At 59.1% G+C, this 18,474-nt stretch overlaps 1 protein-coding gene and 9 non-coding genes across 25 annotated transcripts in view; all 10 read right to left on the bottom strand.

Moving 5' to 3' along the window:
- The window catches only part of LOC117070978, a 239,965-nt gene that overhangs the window by 84,852 nt on the left and 136,639 nt on the right, over positions 1-18,474 (bottom strand). For 4 of the 16 annotated variants that reach the window (XM_033190772.1, XM_033190773.1, XM_033190775.1 and 1 more), the window contains 11 exons: positions 17,078-17,208; positions 12,881-12,924; positions 11,419-11,550; positions 11,014-11,059; positions 9,489-9,620; positions 5,309-5,352; positions 3,848-3,979; positions 3,441-3,486; positions 1,916-2,047; positions 1,492-1,536; positions 38-166 (listed from right to left, as the gene is read on the bottom strand). The exons of 1 other annotated variant lie outside the window; for it this stretch is intronic. The gene's annotated coding sequence lies outside the window, so the exon portion shown is untranslated. Of the gene's footprint in view, positions 1-37; positions 167-615; positions 629-1,491; positions 1,537-1,915; positions 2,048-2,538; positions 2,569-3,440; positions 3,487-3,847; positions 3,980-5,308; positions 5,353-5,732; positions 5,861-7,191; positions 7,236-7,614; positions 7,744-8,191; positions 8,360-9,488; positions 9,621-10,110; positions 10,147-11,013; positions 11,060-11,418; positions 11,551-12,880; positions 12,925-13,304; positions 13,437-14,754; positions 14,799-15,179; positions 15,305-17,077; positions 17,209-18,474 lie in introns of those variants that run through there. 11 more of the 16 variants (XM_033190774.1, XM_033190777.1, XM_033190771.1 and 8 more) reach the window with 11 other exon arrangements.
- LOC117071779 lies at positions 1,780-1,860 on the bottom strand. The gene has a single exon (XR_004432523.1). It is a non-coding gene; the product is annotated as a small nucleolar RNA SNORD115 (small nucleolar RNA).
- Positions 3,702-3,783, bottom strand: LOC117071735. Its single transcript, XR_004432482.1, has one exon. It is a non-coding gene; the product is annotated as a small nucleolar RNA SNORD115 (small nucleolar RNA).
- On the bottom strand, positions 5,596-5,677 carry LOC117071729. The gene has a single exon (XR_004432476.1). It is a non-coding gene; the product is annotated as a small nucleolar RNA SNORD115 (small nucleolar RNA).
- LOC117071768 lies at positions 7,479-7,559 on the bottom strand. Its single transcript, XR_004432512.1, has one exon. It is a non-coding gene; the product is annotated as a small nucleolar RNA SNORD115 (small nucleolar RNA).
- Positions 9,352-9,433, bottom strand: LOC117071756. Its single transcript, XR_004432500.1, has one exon. It is a non-coding gene; the product is annotated as a small nucleolar RNA SNORD115 (small nucleolar RNA).
- LOC117071763 lies at positions 11,275-11,355 on the bottom strand. The gene has a single exon (XR_004432507.1). It is a non-coding gene; the product is annotated as a small nucleolar RNA SNORD115 (small nucleolar RNA).
- On the bottom strand, positions 13,168-13,249 carry LOC117071728. The gene has a single exon (XR_004432475.1). It is a non-coding gene; the product is annotated as a small nucleolar RNA SNORD115 (small nucleolar RNA).
- Positions 15,044-15,124, bottom strand: LOC117071781. The gene has a single exon (XR_004432525.1). It is a non-coding gene; the product is annotated as a small nucleolar RNA SNORD115 (small nucleolar RNA).
- On the bottom strand, positions 16,942-17,022 carry LOC117071778. Its single transcript, XR_004432522.1, has one exon. It is a non-coding gene; the product is annotated as a small nucleolar RNA SNORD115 (small nucleolar RNA).

Here is an 18,474-nt window from a genome sequence, read left to right as displayed (position 1 = left end):
CCCACACATGCATCCAGTGGGACCCTAATGTACTCACCAAGTTCAATGCAGGAGACCAGGGCCCAGGAGGGCGCAAGCTTCAGCTCACCAGGGGCTGGGCACCTGGCTGATGGCCACTGGCCTGGGGCTAGCAGGCGCAATGCAAGTCTTCCTCTGGGGTCACCATCTGGAGGGACAGGGGACAGGTATCCAAACAGGGCCTTACGCCTCCATGCGGGAAAGCAGGGAGTGGGGGCTGGTTCACACATGCTCTCCCTCCATGGACCCATGTGATGGCATCCATATGAGATAATGATGGTCATAGATCCAGGGAATGCTTGGTCCTCTCTGCCACTGAACCTTGAAGGACAAGGTAGGCAGGTCACAGGGCTTGGGTAAGACGCCCAGGCTGTGTCATACAGCAGGCCCCTGGAGCACCTCCACCGCTCATAGTGGCTCCACTGCACGACTCCAGACCACAACAGAAACCCAGGGCAGGGTCCAAGGCTGCCAACCAGCTCACAGCCAACCAAGGAGGCTGGCCTGGAAGCCAGGCGCTGCTGCCAACCTGGCAGTCCCACAGCCTGCCCCTGTGTGCGGAGAATGCCTGCCCAGGATCCCTCTCCAAGCGCACACCAGAAATCGCAGCCTGGGTCCAGGGCCACGTGCTTTGTCTGCTGGGTCCTCATCCACACCCCAGATACCTGCCAAACACAGAGCTGGGCCACACTCAGCCAATCAGGAGCCACATGGTACCCTCTCCTTTCCTTGGACCCAAGACCCCGCCACCCTGGAAGTGACCCCATGGCTCAGAAGCAGCCTGGGCAACAAATTCCCGGGACGGGTCCCTCATGAGGGTGCCTTCCAACCTCGGGATGCGACCCTTCTAGTCACTCACCTCGAAGAAGGGGTAACCCCCAGCAGCAGGTGTGCTGCATCCTTGACCCAAAGCCCATGAGTCCCAGGGCCAGCCTGCAGCACCACAAAGCACCAGCCACGGCTCAGCCTTGACCCAACCAGTTGAAGCTGAACCGCCACCCACCAGGCTCAAGAAGGAGCTACTGGTGTGGCCCACTGCTCAACAGGGTCATTTGCATACAGGGCCATGAGTGGGGCACGATCCTTGAATCTCCACAGCCCCACCCCATGGGCCCGATCGCCCATCCATTTCCAGGGACACCCCGTGGCACCCCAGAGCCTCTGCTGTCCGCTCATTGGTCCCGGGCAGTCCTCGAGGACAGACTCGCAAACTGAGTGTCAGCTTGGAGCTGCCCTGCATGAGACTGAAGGAACCCTTTCCAGACTGGACCACCATCACCCCTGCAGGGCTTCAGGGAAGGCATCGTATTGGGTCTGATTCCCCAGGAAGCTGCTTTCCTAGAGGACAAACCCATCTCTCCACAGTGGAAATTCAGGTCGACTCCCTGAGGAGACCCTCCTGCCTGAAGGCTAATACTTGGTGACCCCAAGCAGCCTGGCGCATGGCCCACGACCCCAGCAGGATCCACTCACCTATGCTGGTCAATGCCAGGGTGCCCGCCTGGGTGGAAGAGCTCACTAAAAGACACAGGGGAAAATGGCGGTCAGGGAGGAGCTGCCCACATGCCTCGCTCCTGGGGAACAGGAGGGCTATCACCAAGCCCACACAGGGAGCCAGGACTGCCTCATGGAGGAGCACAGAGACAGGGTTGGGCCCCCCAGATGTCCTTCAGGGCTTCCAGGTCTCCAGCCCAAAATACAATGGCTCTGCCAGGGAACCTCCGGATCCCAGTGTCCTCTTCCAAAACCCTCACCTAGACTGGGCCTCAGCGTAATCCTATTGAGCATGATTTTTAAGTCATCACCTCTCTTCAGACAATATCAGGTTCTCATCATCGACCCAACTCAGCACACCACCTCCCAGTGCATGCATCCAGCAGGACCCGGATGTGCTCACCACAGCTCAGTGCAGGACACCAGGGTGCCAGGAAGTGTTCAATGTTCAGTGCACCAGGGGCTGGACACCCAGCTGACGGACACTAGCCTGGGGCCACTGGGCCCAATTCAAGTCTTCCTCCAGCCTCAACATCTGGGGAAACAGGAGTAGGACAGGCATCCAAACACAACCTCATGCCTCCATGGAGGCAGAAGGTGGGGTGTGGCGGCTCAGGGATGCTTGCCTTCCATGGACCCATGTGATGGGATCCATGCAGACGACTGGCTCATCTCAGACACAGGGCACCCAATGCTCTCTCAACACTGAACTGTGGAAGGACAGGGCAGGCGGGTCACTGGGCTTGGGCAAGAAGACCCGGTTGTGTCCTACTACAGGTCCCATGAGCACCTCCACTGCCCATGCCGGCTCCCCTGCACGACCCCAGGATCATGCCAGAACTACTGGGCACAGACCAGGGCCATCAACCAGCTCACAGCCAACCAAGGAGGCTGGCCCGGATGCCAGGTGCCACTGCAAAGCTGGCAGTCACATAGCCTGCCAGTATGGGCACCCATCCAGGTGCCATTGTGCATTGTGGGCACCCACCCAGGCACCCTATCCCAGCATGAAATGGAAATCGCAACCTGGGGTCCCAGGGCCACATGCTTTCTCTGGTGGGTGCTCATCCATGCCCCACGCAACTCCTAAACACAGAGCAGGGCCACACTCGGCTACTTGGGGGACACATGGTGACTTCTCCTTTCCTTGGGTCCATGACCCCGCTACCCTGGAGGTGACCCCATGGCTCAGAAGCAGCATGGGCAGCATATTCCAGAGGTAAGACCCTTGACAGCAGGCCTTCCACCTCAGGAGGCCACCCTTCCTGACTCTTGCCAACGGGGAAGGGGTGATTTCCAGCCACAGGGAAGGGGAGACCCCAAGCAGGACGTGACGCGTCCTTGGCCTAAACCTGACGAGTCCATGGCTGGACTGTAGCACCACCAGGCACTGGCGAGAGCTCAGCCTTGACCCAAACCTAGGGAAATAGCACCGCCCCATCCAGGCCCAAACAGGTACCACGGGACGGCACATAGATCAGCAGGGTCGGTCCCATTCAGGGCAATAAGTCCTGTGCGATCCTTAAATCTCTGCAGCTCAACTCCATGAGCCCTATGCCCACCTTTCTCCAGGGATGGGGAGCTAATGTATGACCCCATTGTGTCCCGAAGCCCTTGCGGCCTCCCTCATGTGGCCTGGTCAGTCCTCAAGGCCAAACCAGTGCACCGAGACTCAGCTGGGAGCTGCCCTGCTTGAGACTGAAGGAACCCCTTCCTGCCTGGACCACCGTCATCCCTGCAGGGCTGCAGGGAAGGCATCCTCCTTGGGTCCAATTCCAAAAAGTCAGCCCTCTTGGAGGACCAATCCACCCCATCCCTGGTGCAGATTCAGGTCGGTTGCCTGTGGAAACCCTCCTGTCTCAAAGGCTGACCCTTGGTGACCCCACGCTGCCTGACTGATGACCTATGACCCCAGCAGGACAACTCACCTATGCTGGTCAGTGCCTGGGGGCTGCACCTGGGTGGAAGAGCTCACTGAAAGACACAAGGGAGAATGGGGGTTGACAGAACCAGAGCACTGACACCAAGCCCACACAGGGAGCCTGGGCTGCCTCACAGAGGAGCACAGAGAAGGGGTCAGATCCCCACAAGATTCCATTCAGGGCCTCAAGGTCTCCAGCCCAAAATACACTGGCCATTCCGGGGAACTCCAGATCCCAGCATCTTCTTCCAAAATTCTCACCAAGGCTGGGCCTCAGCGTAATCCTATTGAGCATGATTTTTAAGTCATCATCTCTCTTCAGGACAATATAAGGTTCTCATCATTGACCCAACCCAGGGCACCGCCCCCAACCGCCCGCCACCCATGCATCCAGTGGGGTGCAGATGGGCTCACCGCAGCTCAGTGCAGCAGACCAGGGCGCCAGGAAGGGCCTGAGCTTCAGCTCACCAGGGGCTGAGCACCTGGCTGAGAGACACTGGCCCAGAGCCAGCAGGCCCAATGCAAGTCTTCCTCTGGGGTCACCATCTGGAGGGGTGGGGGACAGGTGTCCAAACAGAGCCTCATGTCTCCATGCAGGAAAGTGGGCAGGGTGGGGCTGGCTCACACATGCTCTCCCTCCATGGACTCATGAGATGAGATTCATGTAAAACCGTGATGGTCACGAACGCAAGGAACCCTTGGCCACTAAACCCTGGAAGGACAGGGCAGGTGGGTCACAGGGTTGGAGCAAAACGCCCAGGCTGCACCCTACTGCAGGACCCTGGAGCACCTCCACTGCCCATGCAAAATCCCCTGCTCGACTCTGGGCTGCACCGGGACCACTGGGCAGGGCCACGGCCAGCAACCAGCTCACAACAAACCAAGGAGGCTGGCCTGGATGCCACGTGCCACTGCAGACCTGGCAGTTACATGGCCTGCCCCTGGGCATGAAATGAACCCATCCAGGCACTCTCTATAAGCTCACATCAGAAATTGCACCCTGGGGCCCCAGGGCCACGTGCCTTCTCTAGGGGGTCCCCATTCATGCAGCGCACACCTCCCAAACACAGAGCTGGGCCATGCTCGGCCAATCAGAGGCCATGTGATGTCCTCTCTTTCCTTCGGCTCAAGATCCCGCCACCCTGGAGATGACTCCATGGCTCAGAAGTAGCCTGGGCATCAAATTGCCGGGACAGGACCCTTAACAGTGGGCCTTCCACCACAGGATGCCACCCTTCCAGCTACTCCACTTCAGGTAGCGGTGACCTCCAATGGGACTCAGGCTGCACCCTTGGCCCAAAGCCCACGATTCCCAGGGCCAACCACCAGGTGCTGGCCAGAGCTCAGTCTTGACCCAACCCCACTGAGGCCACACCACCCCCACCAGGCTCAAGGAGGCACCACGGGGATGGCCCATTGCTCCACAGGTCGGTCCTATCAGGGCCATGGGTTGGGCCCAGTCCTTGAATCTTCACGGCCTGACTCCATAAGCTCGATCACCCACACCCTACCCCGCTGCAAGCCTCAGGGACAGAGAGCTCCTGCATAACACCTGTGGCCCCCGGAGACCCAGTGGAACCCATCATGTGGCGTTGGAAGTGCTCCAGACCTGACCCGTGCCCAAGTCTCAGGAGCTACACTGCATTGGGTTGAAGGAACCCTCTCCTGCCTGGACCTCGGTTACCCCTGCAGGGTTTCAGGGAAGGTGTCCTTCTGGGATCAGTTTCCAAGGAAGCCACCCTCCTGGAGAAACCAGCCATCCCTGGTGGGGATTCAGGTCAGCTCCCTAAGGAAACCCTCATGGCCTGAAGGGTGACTCTCAGCAATCCCCCGCGGCCTGGCTCATGGCCCGTGACCCCAGCAAGATCCACTCACCTATGCTGCTCAAGGCCAGGGGCTCACCTGGGCGGAAGAGCTCACTGAAAGACAGAGGAGAACAAGGGCTCAGGGAGGAGCCTCCAATGTGCCCTGCCCCCAGGGAACCAGAGTGCCAACACCAAGCCTGCACAAGGAGCCAGGGCTGCCACACAGAGGAGAGCAGAGCAGGGTTGGGCATCCCAGAGGTGTCCTTCAGGGCCTCAAGGACTCCAGCCCAAAATACAATGGCCCTGCCAGGGGACCTTGGGATCTCAGCATCCTCTTCCAAAATTCTCACCTAGGCTGGGCCTCAGCGTAATCCTATTGAGCATGATTTTTAAGTCATCACCTCTCTTCAGGACAATATAAGGTTCTCATCATTGACCCAACTCAGGGCACCACCTCCCCACACATGCATCCAGCGGGACCCGGATGTGCTCACCACAGCTCAGTGCAGGAGACCAGGGCGACAGGAAAGGTCTGAGCTTCAGTGCACCAAGGGCTGAGTACCTGACTGATGACTACTCGCCACGGGACAGCGGGCCCAACGAAAGTTTTCCTCTGGTCTCACCATCTGAGGGACAGGAGGTGAACATGTGTCTAAATGGAACCTCACGCCTCCACATGGGAAGGGGGTGGGGGGTGCCAGCTCATGATTGCTCTCCCACCATGGACCCATGTGATGGGATCCATGTGAAACACTGATATGTCATGGACGTAGGGGTACCTTGGCCCTCCCCACCACCAAACCCTGGAAGGACAGGACAGGCAGGTCACTGGGCTCAGGCAAGACACCCTGGCCATCTGTAGGCACCTTGAGAACTCCACTGCCCACTCCAGTTGCCTCGCATGACCCCAGGGCTGTACTGGCCCCCTGGGTGTGGGCCAGGGCCACCTACCATCTCACAGCCAACCAAGGAGGCTGGCCTGGATGCCATGCACCTCTGCCCATCTGGCAGTTGCATAGTCTGCCCTGTGTGTGGAGAGCGAGCGCCCAGGCCCCACTCCACACCACACCGGAAATCGCAGCCTGGGGCCCCAGGGCCTCGTGTGTTCTCTGGTGGGTCCCCATCCATGGCCACACAACACCTCCCACCCACAGAGCGGGGCCACATTCAGTCAATCGGGGGACACCTGGTGTCTTCTCCTTTACTTGGACCCAAGATCCCGCCCCTCTAGAGGTGACCCCATGGCTCAGATGCAGCCTGGACCACAAATTTCCAGGACAGGTCCTTCCACAGCAGGTCTCCCCACCTCAGGAGGACAGCCTTCCTGTCACTGCCCACAAGGAAGGGGTGACCCCCAGTGGGACATGGACTGTACCCTTGGCCCAAAGCCCACAATTCCAGGGCCGGAATGCAGCACCCTCAGGTGCCAGCTAGAGCTAGTCTTGACACACCTTAGGGAAACAGTGCCGCCCTACACTTGGCTCAAAGAGGCACCACTGGGATGGCCCATAGCTTAATAGGGTCGGTCCCACTCAGGGCCATGGGTTTGGAGAGATCCTTGCAAATCTGAAGCCCAACCCCATGGGCAGAATCGCACACAACTCTCCAAGGTCAGAGAGCCCCTGCAAGACCCCCTCGGCACCCCAGAGCCCTTGTGGCCACCCGCATGTGGCCTGGCCATCCTAGAGGCCTGACCTGAGCCTAAGTCTTAGCGGGGCACTGCCCCGCATGGGGCTGAGGAAACCCTTTGCTGTCTGGACCACTGCAACCCCTGCAGGGCTTCAGGGAAGGTATCCTCCTTGGGTCTGATTCCCAAGGAAGCCGCCCGCCTGGAGAACCCATTCCAAGTGAGGATTCAAGAGCTCCTGAGAAAACTCTTGCAGCCAAAGGCTGATGCTCAGCAACCCCATGCAGCCTGGCTTATGGGCCATGACCCCAGCAGGATCCACTCACCGATGCTGGTCAATGCCAGGGGGTCTGCTGGGCAGAAGAGCTCACTGAAAGACACAGGGGAGAATGGGGGCTCAGGAAGGAGCCGCCAAAGTACCCCGCCCCCAGGTAAGGGGAGGACCGACACCAAACCACATAGTGAGCTGGGCTGCCCCATGGAGGAGCGCAGAGACAGGGTTGGGCACCCTCCAGATGCCCTCAGAGCCTCCAGGTCTCCAGCCCAAAATACAGTGGTCCTGCCGGGGAACTCGTAATTCCCAGCATCCTCTTCCAAAATTCTCACCCAGGCTGGGCCTCAGCGTAATCCTATTGAGCATGATTTTTAAGTCATCACCTCTCTTCAGACAATATAAGGTTCTCATCATTGACCCAACCCAGGGCACCCCCTCCCCACACATGCATCCAGTGGGACCCTAATGTACTCACCAAGTTCAATGCAGGAGACCAGGGCCCAGGAGGGCGCAAGCTTCAGCTCACCAGGGGCTGGGCACCTGGCTGATGGCCACTGGCCTGGGGCTAGCAGGCGCAATGCAAGTCTTCCTCTGGGGTCACCATCTGGAGGGACAGGGGACAGGTATCCAAACAGGGCCTTACGCCTCCATGCGGGAAAGCAGGGGTGGGGGCTGGTTCACACATGCTCTCCTCCATGGACCCATGTGATGGCATCCATATGAGATAATGATGGTCATAGATCCAGGGAATGCTTGGTCCTCTCTGCCACTGAACCCTTGAAGGACAAGGTAGGCAGGTCACAGGGCTTGGGTAAGACGCCCAGGCTGTGTCATACAGCAGGCCCCTGGAGCACCTCCACCGCTCATAGTGGCTCCACTGCACGACTCCAGACCACAACAGAAACCCAGGGCAGGGTCCAAGGCTGCCAACCAGCTCACAGCCAACCAAGGAGGCTGGCCTGGAAGCCAGGCGCTGCTGCCAACCTGGCAGTCCCACAGCCTGCCCCTGTGTGCGGAGAATGCCTGCCCAGGATCCCTCTCCAAGCGCACACCAGAAATCGCAGCCTGGGTCCGGGCCACGTGCTTTGTCTGCTGGGTCCTCATCCACACCCCAGATACCTGCCAAACACAGAGCTGGGCCACACTCAGCCAATCAGGAGCCACATGGTACCCTCTCCTTTCCTTGGACCCAAGACCCCGCCACCCTGGAAGTGACCCCATGGCTCAGAAGCAGCCTGGGCAACAAATTCCCGGGACGGGTCCCTCATGAGGGTGCCTTCCAACCTCGGGATGCGACCCTTCTAGTCACTCACCTCGAAGAAGGGGTAACCCCCAGCAGCAGGTGTGCTGCATCCTTGACCCAAAGCCCATGAGTCCCAGGGCCAGCCTGCAGCACCACAAAGCACCAGCCACGGCTCAGCCTTGACCCAACCAGTTGAAGCTGAACCGCCACCCACCAGGCTCAAGAAGGAGCTACTGGTGTGGCCCACTGCTCAACAGGGTCATTTGCATACAGGGCCATGAGTGGGGCACGATCCTTGAATCTCCACAGCCCCACCCCATGGGCCCGATCGCCCATCCATTTCCAGGGACACCCCGTGGCACCCCAGAGCCTCTGCTGTCCCGCTCATTGGTCCCGGGCAGTCCTCGAGGACAGACTCGCAAACTGAGTGTCAGCTTGGAGCTGCCCTGCATGAGACTGAAGGAACCCTTTCCAGACTGGACCACCATCACCCCTGCAGGGCTTCAGGGAAGGCATCGTATTGGGTCTGATCCCCAGGAAGCTGCTTTCCTAGAGGACAAACCCATCTCTCCACAGTGGAAATTCAGGTCGACTCCCTGAGGAGACCCTCCTGCCTGAAGGCTAATACTTGGTGACCCCAAGCAGCCTGGCGCATGGCCCACGACCCCAGCAGGATCCACTCACCTATGCTGGTCAATGCCAGGGTGCCCGCCTGGGTGGAAGAGCTCACTAAAAGACACAGGGGAAAATGGCGGTCAGGGAGGAGCTGCCCACATGCCTCGCTCCTGGGGAACAGGAGGGCTATCACCAAGCCCACACAGGGAGCCAGGACTGCCTCATGGAGGAGCACAGAGACAGGGTGGGCCCCCCAGATGTCCTTCAGGGCTTCAGGTCTCCAGCCCAAAATACAATGGCTCTGCCAGGGAACTCCGGATCCCAGTGTCCTCTTCCAAAACCCTCACCTAGACTGGGCCTCAGCGTAATCCTATTGAGCATGATTTTTAAGTCATCACCTGTCTTCAGGACAATATAAGGTTCTCATCATCGACCCAACTCAGCACACCACCTCCCAGTGCATGCATCCAGCAGGACCCGGATGTGCTCACCACAGCTCAGTGCAGGACACCAGGGTGCCAGGAAGTGTTCAATGTTCAGTGCACCAGGGGCTGGACACCCAGCTGACGGACACTAGCCTGGGGCCACTGGGCCCAATTCAAGTCTTCCTCCAGCCTCAACATCTGGGGAAACAGGAGTAGGACAGGCATCCAAACACAACCTCATGCCTCCATGGAGGCAGAAGGTGGGGTGTGGCGGCTCAGGGATGCTTGCCTTCCATGGACCCATGTGATGGGATCCATGCAGACGACTGGCTCATCTCAGACACAGGGCACCCAATGCTCTCTCAACACTGAACTGTGGAAGGACAGGGCAGGCGGGTCACTGGGCTTGGGCAAGAAGACCGGTTGTGTCCTACTACAGGTCCCATGAGCACCTCCACTGCCCATGCCGGCTCCCCTGCACGACCCCAGGATCATGCCAGAACTACTGGGCACAGACCAGGGCCATCAACCAGCTCACAGCCAACCAAGGAGGCTGGCCCGGATGCCAGGTGCCACTGCAAAGCTGGCAGTCACATAGCCTGCCAGTATGGGCACCCATCCAGGTGCCATTGTGCATTGTGGGCACCCACCCAGGCACCCTATCCCAGCATGAAATGGAAATCGCAACCTGGGGTCCCAGGGCCACATGCTTTCTCTGGTGGGTGCTCATCCATGCCCCACGCAACTCCTAAACACAGAGCAGGGCCACACTCGGCTACTTGGGGGACACATGGTGACTTCTCCTTTCCTTGGGTCCATGACCCCGCTACCCTGGAGGTGACCCCATGGCTCAGAAGCAGCATGGGCAGCATATTCCAGAGGTAAGACCCTTGACAGCAGGCCTTCCACCTCAGGAGGCCACCCTTCCTGACTCTTGCCAACGGGGAAGGGGTGATTTCCAGCCACAGGGAAGGGGAGACCCCAAGCAGGACGTGACGCGTCCTTGGCCTAAACCTGACGAGTCCATGGCTGGACTGTAGCACCACCAGGCACTGGCGAGAGCTCAGCCTTGACCCAAACCTAGGGAAATAGCACCGCCCCATCCAGGCCCAAACAGGTACCACGGGACGGCACATAGATCAGCAGGGTCGGTCCCATTCAGGGCAATAAGTCCTGTGCGATCCTTAAATCTCTGCAGCTCAACTCCATGAGCCCTATGCCCACCTTTCTCCAGGGATGGGGAGCTAATGTATGACCCCATTGTGTCCCGAAGCCCTTGCGGCCTCCCTCATGTGGCCTGGTCAGTCCTCAAGGCCAAACCAGTGCACCGAGACTCAGCTGGGAGCTGCCCTGCTTGAGACTGAAGGAACCCCTTCCTGCCTGGACCACCGTCATCCCTGCAGGGCTGCAGGGAAGGCATCCTCCTTGGGTCCAATTCCCAAAAAGTCAGCCCTCTTGGAGGACCAATCCACCCCATCCCTGGTGCAGATTCAGGTCGGTTGCCTGTGGAAACCCTCCTGTCTCAAAGGCTGACCCTTGGTGACCCCACGCTGCCTGACTGATGACCTATGACCCCAGCAGGACAACTCACCTATGCTGGTCAGTGCCTGGGGGCTGCACCTGGGTGGAAGAGCTCACTGAAAGACACAAGGGAGAATGGGGGTTGACAGAACCAGAGCACTGACACCAAGCCCACACAGGGAGCCTGGGCTGCCTCACAGAGGAGCACAGAGAAGGGGTCAGATCCCCACAAGATTCCATTCAGGGCCTCAAGGTCTCCAGCCCAAAATACACTGGCCATTCCGGGGAACTCCAGATCCCAGCATCTTCTTCCAAAATTCTCACCAAGGCTGGGCCTCAGCGTAATCCTATTGAGCATGATTTTTAAGTCATCATCTCTCTTCAGGACAATATAAGGTCTCATCATTGACCCAACCAGGGCACCGCCCCCAACCGCCCGCCACCCATGCATCCAGTGGGGTGCAGATGGGCTCACCGCAGCTCAGTGCAGCAGACCAGGGCGCCAGGAAGGGCCTGAGCTTCAGCTCACCAGGGGCTGAGCACCTGGCTGAGAGACACTGGCCCAGAGCCAGCAGGCCCAATGCAAGTCTTCCTCTGGGGTCACCATCTGGAGGGGTGGGGGACAGGTGTCCAAACAGAGCCTCATGTCTCCATGCAGGAAAGTGGGCAGGGTGGGGCTGGCTCACACATGCTCTCCCTCCATGGACTCATGAGATGAGATTCATGTAAAACCGTGATGGTCACGAACGCAAGGAACCCTTGGCCACTAAACCCTGGAAGGACAGGGCAGGTGGGTCACAGGGTTGGAGCAAAACGCCCAGGCTGCACCCTACTGCAGGACCCTGGAGCACCTCCACTGCCCATGCAAAATCCCCTGCTCGACTCTGGGCTGCACCGGGACCACTGGGCAGGGCCACGGCCAGCAACCAGCTCACAACAAACCAAGGAGGCTGGCCTGGATGCCACGTGCCACTGCAGACCTGGCAGTTACATGGCCTGCCCCTGGGCATGAAATGAACCCATCCAGGCACTCTCTATAAGCTCACATCAGAAATTGCACCCTGGGGCCCCAGGGCCACGTGCCTTCTCTAGGGGGTCCCCATTCATGCAGCGCACACCTCCCAAACACAGAGCTGGGCCATGCTCGGCCAATCAGAGGCCATGTGATGTCCTCTCCTTTCCTTCGGCTCAAGATCCCGCCACCCTGGAGATGACTCCATGGCTCAGAAGTAGCCTGGGCATCAAATTGCCGGGACAGGACCCTTAACAGTGGGCCTTCCACCACAGGATGCCACCCTTCCAGCTACTCCACTTCAGGTAGCGGTGACCTCCAATGGGACTCAGGCTGCACCCTTGGCCCAAAGCCCACGATTCCCAGGGCCAACCACCAGGTGCTGGCCAGAGCTCAGTCTTGACCCAACCCCACTGAGGCCACACCACCCCCACCAGGCTCAAGGAGGCACCACGGGGATGGCCCATTGCTCCACAGGTCGGTCCTATCAGGGCCATGGGTTGGGCCCAGTCCTTGAATCTTCACGGCCTGACTCCATAAGCTCGATCACCCACACCCTACCCCGCTGCAAGCCTCAGGGACAGAGAGCTCCTGCATAACACCTGTGGCCCCGGAGACCCAGTGGAACCCATCATGTGGCGTTGGAAGTGCTCCAGACCTGACCCGTGCCCCAAGTCTCAGGAGCTACACTGCATTGGGTTGAAGGAACCCTCTCCTGCCTGGACCTCGGTTACCCCTGCAGGGTTTCAGGGAAGGTGTCCTTCTGGGATCAGTTTCCAAGGAAGCCACCCTCCTGGAGAAACCAGCCATCCCTGGTGGGGATTCAGGTCAGCTCCCTAAGGAAACCCTCATGGCCTGAAGGGTGACTCTCAGCAATCCCCCGCGGCCTGGCTCATGGCCCGTGACCCCAGCAAGATCCACTCACCTATGCTGCTCAAGGCCAGGGGCTCACCTGGGCGGAAGAGCTCACTGAAAGACAGAGGAGAACAAGGGCTCAGGGAGGAGCCTCCAATGTGCCCTGCCCCCAGGGAACCAGAGTGCCAACACCAAGCCTGCACAAGGAGCCAGGGCTGCCACACAGAGGAGAGCAGAGCAGGGTTGGGCATCCCAGAGGTGTCCTTCAGGGCCTCAAGGACTCCAGCCCAAAATACAATGGCCCTGCCAGGGGACCTTGGGATCTCAGCATCCTCTTCCAAAATTCTCACCTAGGCTGGGCCTCAGCGTAATCCTATTGAGCATGATTTTTAAGTCATCACCTCTCTTCAGGACAATATAAGGTTCTCATCATTGACCCAACTCAGGGCACCACCTCCCCACACATGCATCCAGCGGGACCCGGATGTGCTCACCACAGCTCAGTGCAGGAGACCAGGGCGACAGGAAAGGTCTGAGCTTCAGTGCACCAAGGGCTGAGTACCTGACTGATGACTACTCGCCACGGGACAGCGGGCCCAACGAAAGTTTTCCTCTGGTCTCACCATCTGAGGGACAGGAGGTGAACATGTGTCTAAATGGAACCTCACGCCTCCACATGGGAAGGGGGTGGGGGGTGCCAGCTCATGATTGCTCTCCCACCATGGACCCATGTGATGGGATCCATGTGAAACACTGATATGTCATGGACGTAGGGGTACCTTGGCCCTCCCCACCACCAAACCCTGGAAGGACAGGACAGGCAGGTCACTGGGCTCAGGCAAGACACCCTGGCCATCTGTAGGCACCTTGAGAACTCCACTGCCCACTCCAGTTGCCTCGCATGACCCCAGGGCTGTACTGGCCCCCTGGGTGTGGGCCAGGGCCACCTACCATCTCACAGCCAACCAAGGAGGCTGGCCTGGATGCCATGCACCTCTGCCCATCTGGCAGTTGCATAGTCTGCCCCTGTGTGTGGAGGCCAAGCACCCAGGCCCCACTCCACACCACACCAGAAATTGCAGCCTGGGGACTCAGGGCCTCGTGTGTTCTCTCATACATCCCCATCCATGCCTCACACAACACCTCCCATACACAGAGCAGGGCCACACTCAGCCAGTCGGGGAATGCATGGTGTCTTCTTCTCCTTTCCTTGACCCCACCACCCTGTAGGTGACCCCGTAGCTCAGAAGCAGCCTGGACAGGTCCTTCCACAGCAGGCCTTCCCACCTCAGGAGGACACCCTTCCCGCCACTCGCCCACAAGGAAGGTATGACCCCCAGTGGGACATGGGCTGTATGCTTGGCCCAAAGCCCATGAGTCCCAGGGCCAGACTGCAGTACCATGATGGGGTCACTGGAGCTAGTCTTGACCTAACCTCATGGAAACAGCGCCATCCCACACTTGGCTCGAAGAGGCACCACTGGGACGGCCACAGCTTAATAGGGTCACTCCCATTCAGGGCCATGGGTTTAGAGAGATTCTTGAAAATCTGAAGCCTGACCCCGTGGGCCAAATCACACACACACACACCTCTCCAAGGTCGGAGAGCCTCCGCAAGAACCCCTTGGTACCCCAGAGCCCTTGTGGTCCCCCTCACGTGGCCTGGCCATCCTAGAGCCTGACGTGAGCACTGAGTCTCAGCCGGGTGCTGCCCTGCATGGGGTTGAGGAAACCCTTTACTGCCTGGACCATCGCAACCCCTGGAGGGCTTCAGGGAAGGTATCCTCCTTGGGTCCAATTCCTAAGAAAGCTGCCTTCCTGGAGAACCCGTCCCAGGTGGGGATTCACTTCAGCTCCTAAGGAAACCCTTGTGGCCAAAGGATGACCCTTGGAGACCCCACATAGCCTGGCTCATGGGCCATGACCCCAGCAGGATCTACTCACCTATGCTGGTCAATGCCAGGGAGTCTGCTGGGCACAAGAGCTCACTGAAAGACACAGGGGAGAATGGGGGCTCAGGAAGGAGCCGCCAAAGTGCCCCACACCTGGGTAACAGGAGCGCTGACACCAAGCCCACATAGTAAGCCTGGGCTGCCTCACGGAGGAGTGCAGAGACAGGGTTGGGCCCCCTCCAGATGCCCTCAGAGCCTCCAGGTCTGCAGCCCAAAATATAGTGGACCTCACAGGGAACTCATGTTTCCCAGCATCTTCTTCCAAAATTCTCCCCTAGGCTGGGCCTCAGCGTAATCCTATTGAGCATGATTTTTAAGTCATCACCTCTCTTCAGACAATAAAAGGTTCTCATCATCGACCCAACCCAGGGCACCCCCTCCCCACACACATATCCAGCAGGACCAAGATGTGCTCACCAAGCTCAATGCAGGAGACCCGGTCCCAGGAGGGCCTGAGCTTCAGCTCAACAGGGGTTGTGCAACTGGCTCACGGCCACTGGCCTGGGGCCAGCAGGCACAATGCAAGTCTTCCCCTGGGGTCACCATCTGGAGGGACAGGGGATAGGTGTCCAAACAGGGCTTCACGCCTCTGTTCGGGAAAGGGAGGAAGGGGTGCTGGCTTACACATGCTCTCCCTCCATGGACCCATGTGATGGGATCTATATGAAATAATGACAGGCATGGACCCAGGGAACTCTTGGCCCTCTCCGCCACCAAACCTTCAAAGGACAGGGTAGGTGAGTCACTGGGTTCAGGCAAGATGCCCAGGCTGTGCCATACAGCAGTCCCTGTGGCACCTCCACTGCCCATGCTGGCTCCACTACACAACTCTGGACCACAAGAGAACCCCTGAGCAGGGTCCAAGGTCATCAACCAGCTTACGGCCAACTAACGAGGCTGGCCCGGATGCCAGGCACTGCTGTCAACCTGGCAGTCCCACAGCCTGCCCCTGTACGGGGAGGACACCCACTCAGGCTCCCTCTCCAAGCATGCACCAGCAATCGCAGCCTGGGGTCAAACGCCACGTGCTTTCTCTGGTGGGCCCTCACGCACACCCCAGACCCCCTGTCAAACACAGAGCTGGGCCACACTTGGCCAATCAGGAGCTACGTGGTGGCCTCTCCTTTCCTTGGGCCCAAGACCCCACCATCCTGGAGGTGACCCCATGGCTCAGAAACAGCCTGGGCAACAAATGCCCGGGACAGGTCCCTCATGAGGGGGGCTTCCAACCTCGGGACGTGACCCTTCCCACCACTGACCTCGAAGAAGAGGTGACCCCCAGCAGCAGGCGGGCTGCACCCTTGACCCAAAGCCCATGAGTCCCAGGGCCAGCCTGCAGCATGACAAAGCACCAGTCATGGCTCAGCCTTGACCCAACCAGCTGAAGCCAAGTCGTCACCCACCAGGCTCATGGAGGCGCCACTGGGGTGGCCCATTGCTCAACAGGGTCATTCGCATTTAGTGCCATGAGTGGGGCGTGATTCTTGAATCTCCACAACCTGACCCCATGGGCCTGATCGCCCACCCCCCTCTGGGGAGGGAGACTCCCCGTGTGATCCCTGTGCCACCCCAGAGCCTCTGCTGTCCCACTCATTTGTCTCGGGCAGTCTTCGAGAAAAGACTCGCACACCAAGTGTCAGCTGGGAGCTGCCCTGCATGAGACTGAGGAACCCTTTCCAGACTGGACCACTGTCACCCCTGCAAGGCTTCAGGAAGGCATCGTATTGGGTCTGATTCCCCAGGAAGCCACCCTCCTGGAGGACAAACCCATCTCTCCACAGTGGAAATTCAGGTCGACTCCCTGAGGAAACCCTCCTGCCTGAAGGCTAATACTTGGTGACCCCACACGCAGCCTGACTCATCACCCATGACGCCACCAGGATCCACTCACCGATGCTGGTCAATGCCAGGAGTCTGCTGGGCAGAAGAGCTCACTGAAAGACACAGGGGAGAATGGGGGCTCAGGAAGGAGCTGCCAAAGTACCCTGCCCCCAGGTAAGGGGAGGGCCAACACCAAGCCCACAGAGTGAGCCTGGGCTGCCCCACGGAGGAGCGCAGAGACAGGGTTGGGCACCCTCCTGATGCCCTCAGAGCCTCCAGGTCTCCAGCCCAATATACAGTGGTCCTGCCAGTGAACTTGTAATTCCCAGCATTCTCCTCCAAAATTCTCACCCAGGCTGGGCCTCAGCGTAATCCTATTGAGCATGATTTTTAAGTCATCACCTCTCTTCAGACAATATCAGGTTCTCATCATCGACCCAACCCAGGGCAACCCCCTCCCCACACAGGCATCACAGGAACCCAGATGGGCTCACCACAGCTCAGTGCAGGAGACCGGGGCACCAGGAGGGTGTGAGCTTCAGTGCACCAGGGGCTGGGCACCTGGCTGATGGACACTGGCCTGGGGCAAGGAGGCCCAAAGCAATTCTTCCTCGGGGCTCACCATCTGAGGGGACAGGTGGAAGACATGGGTTCAAACGGCCTCACCACTCCGCACAGGGAAGTGTGCAGGGGGTGCCAGCTCACCCATCCTTGCCCTCCATGGACCCATGTGATGGGATCCGTGGGGAACATGGACTCATCATGAACTCAGGGGACCCTCGACCCTCCCCATCGCCGAACTCTGCAAGGACAGGGCAGGTGGGTCACTGTGCTCAGACCAGAACCCCTGGGCCGCACCCTACCATGGGCCACACCCTATGGCAGGTCCAGAGAGCACTTCCCTTGCCAACACCAGTTCCCCCACATGACCCCAGGGCCTCACCAGGACCACTGGGCATGGGTCAGGGCCAACCAGCTCATGGCAAACCAAGGAGGCTGGCCTGGATGCCATGTGCCACTGCAGACCTGGCACTCTTACAGCCTGTCCCTGGGCATGGAATGCACCCATCCAGGTGACCTCTACAAGCTCACACAGGAAATCACATCCTGGGTCCCTAGGGCCATGTGCCTTCTCTGGTGGGTCCCCATTCATGCACCACACACCTCCCAAACACAGAGCCAGGCCACACTCAGCCAATCAGGGCACACATGATGTCCTCTCCTTTCTTTCGGCTCAAAAACACGCCACGCTGGCGGTGACCCCATGTCTCAGAAGCATCCTGGGCAGCAAATTGCCAGGACAGGACCCTTTATAGTGGGACTTCCCCAACACGATCCCACCCTTCTGGCCACTCCACTTCAACGAGGGATGACCTTTAGAGGGATGCGGGCTGCACCCTTGGCCCAAAGCCCACGATTCCCAGGGCCAGTCTCCAGCACCACCAGGTGAATGCGAGAGCTCAGCCTTGACCCAACCCCACTGAGGCCACACCGCCCCAACCAGGCTTAAGGAGGCACTGCTGGGATGGCCAATTGCTCAACAGGGTCGGTCCATTTTGGGCCATGGGTTGGGACCAATCCTTGAATCTTCACAGCCCAAATCCATAAGCCTGATCACCCTCACCCTACCCCTCCACAAGCCTCGGGCACCAAGAGCTCCTGCATAACACCTGTGGCCCCCAGAGATACTGCAGACCCCCTCATGTGGCCTGGGAAGTCCTTCAGGCCTGACTCGTGCAATGAGTCTCAGCTAGGACATGTACCGCATTGGGTTGAAGGAACCGTTTCCTGCCTAGACCGCCATCATTTCTGCATAGCTCCAGGGAATGCATCCTTCTAGGGACAGATTTTCAAGGAAGCTGCCCTCCTAGAGAAACCATCCATCCCTGGT

The sequence above is a fragment of the Trachypithecus francoisi genome, unplaced genomic scaffold (genome assembly GCF_009764315.1).
Source record: "Trachypithecus francoisi isolate TF-2019V2 unplaced genomic scaffold, Tfra_2.0 Lachesis_group3, whole genome shotgun sequence".
In the NCBI taxonomy this organism is placed as follows: domain Eukaryota; kingdom Metazoa; phylum Chordata; class Mammalia; order Primates; family Cercopithecidae; genus Trachypithecus; species Trachypithecus francoisi.
The sequence above is the reverse complement of the archived record's forward strand: the minus strand, read 5'-3'. Positions and strand labels throughout refer to the sequence as shown.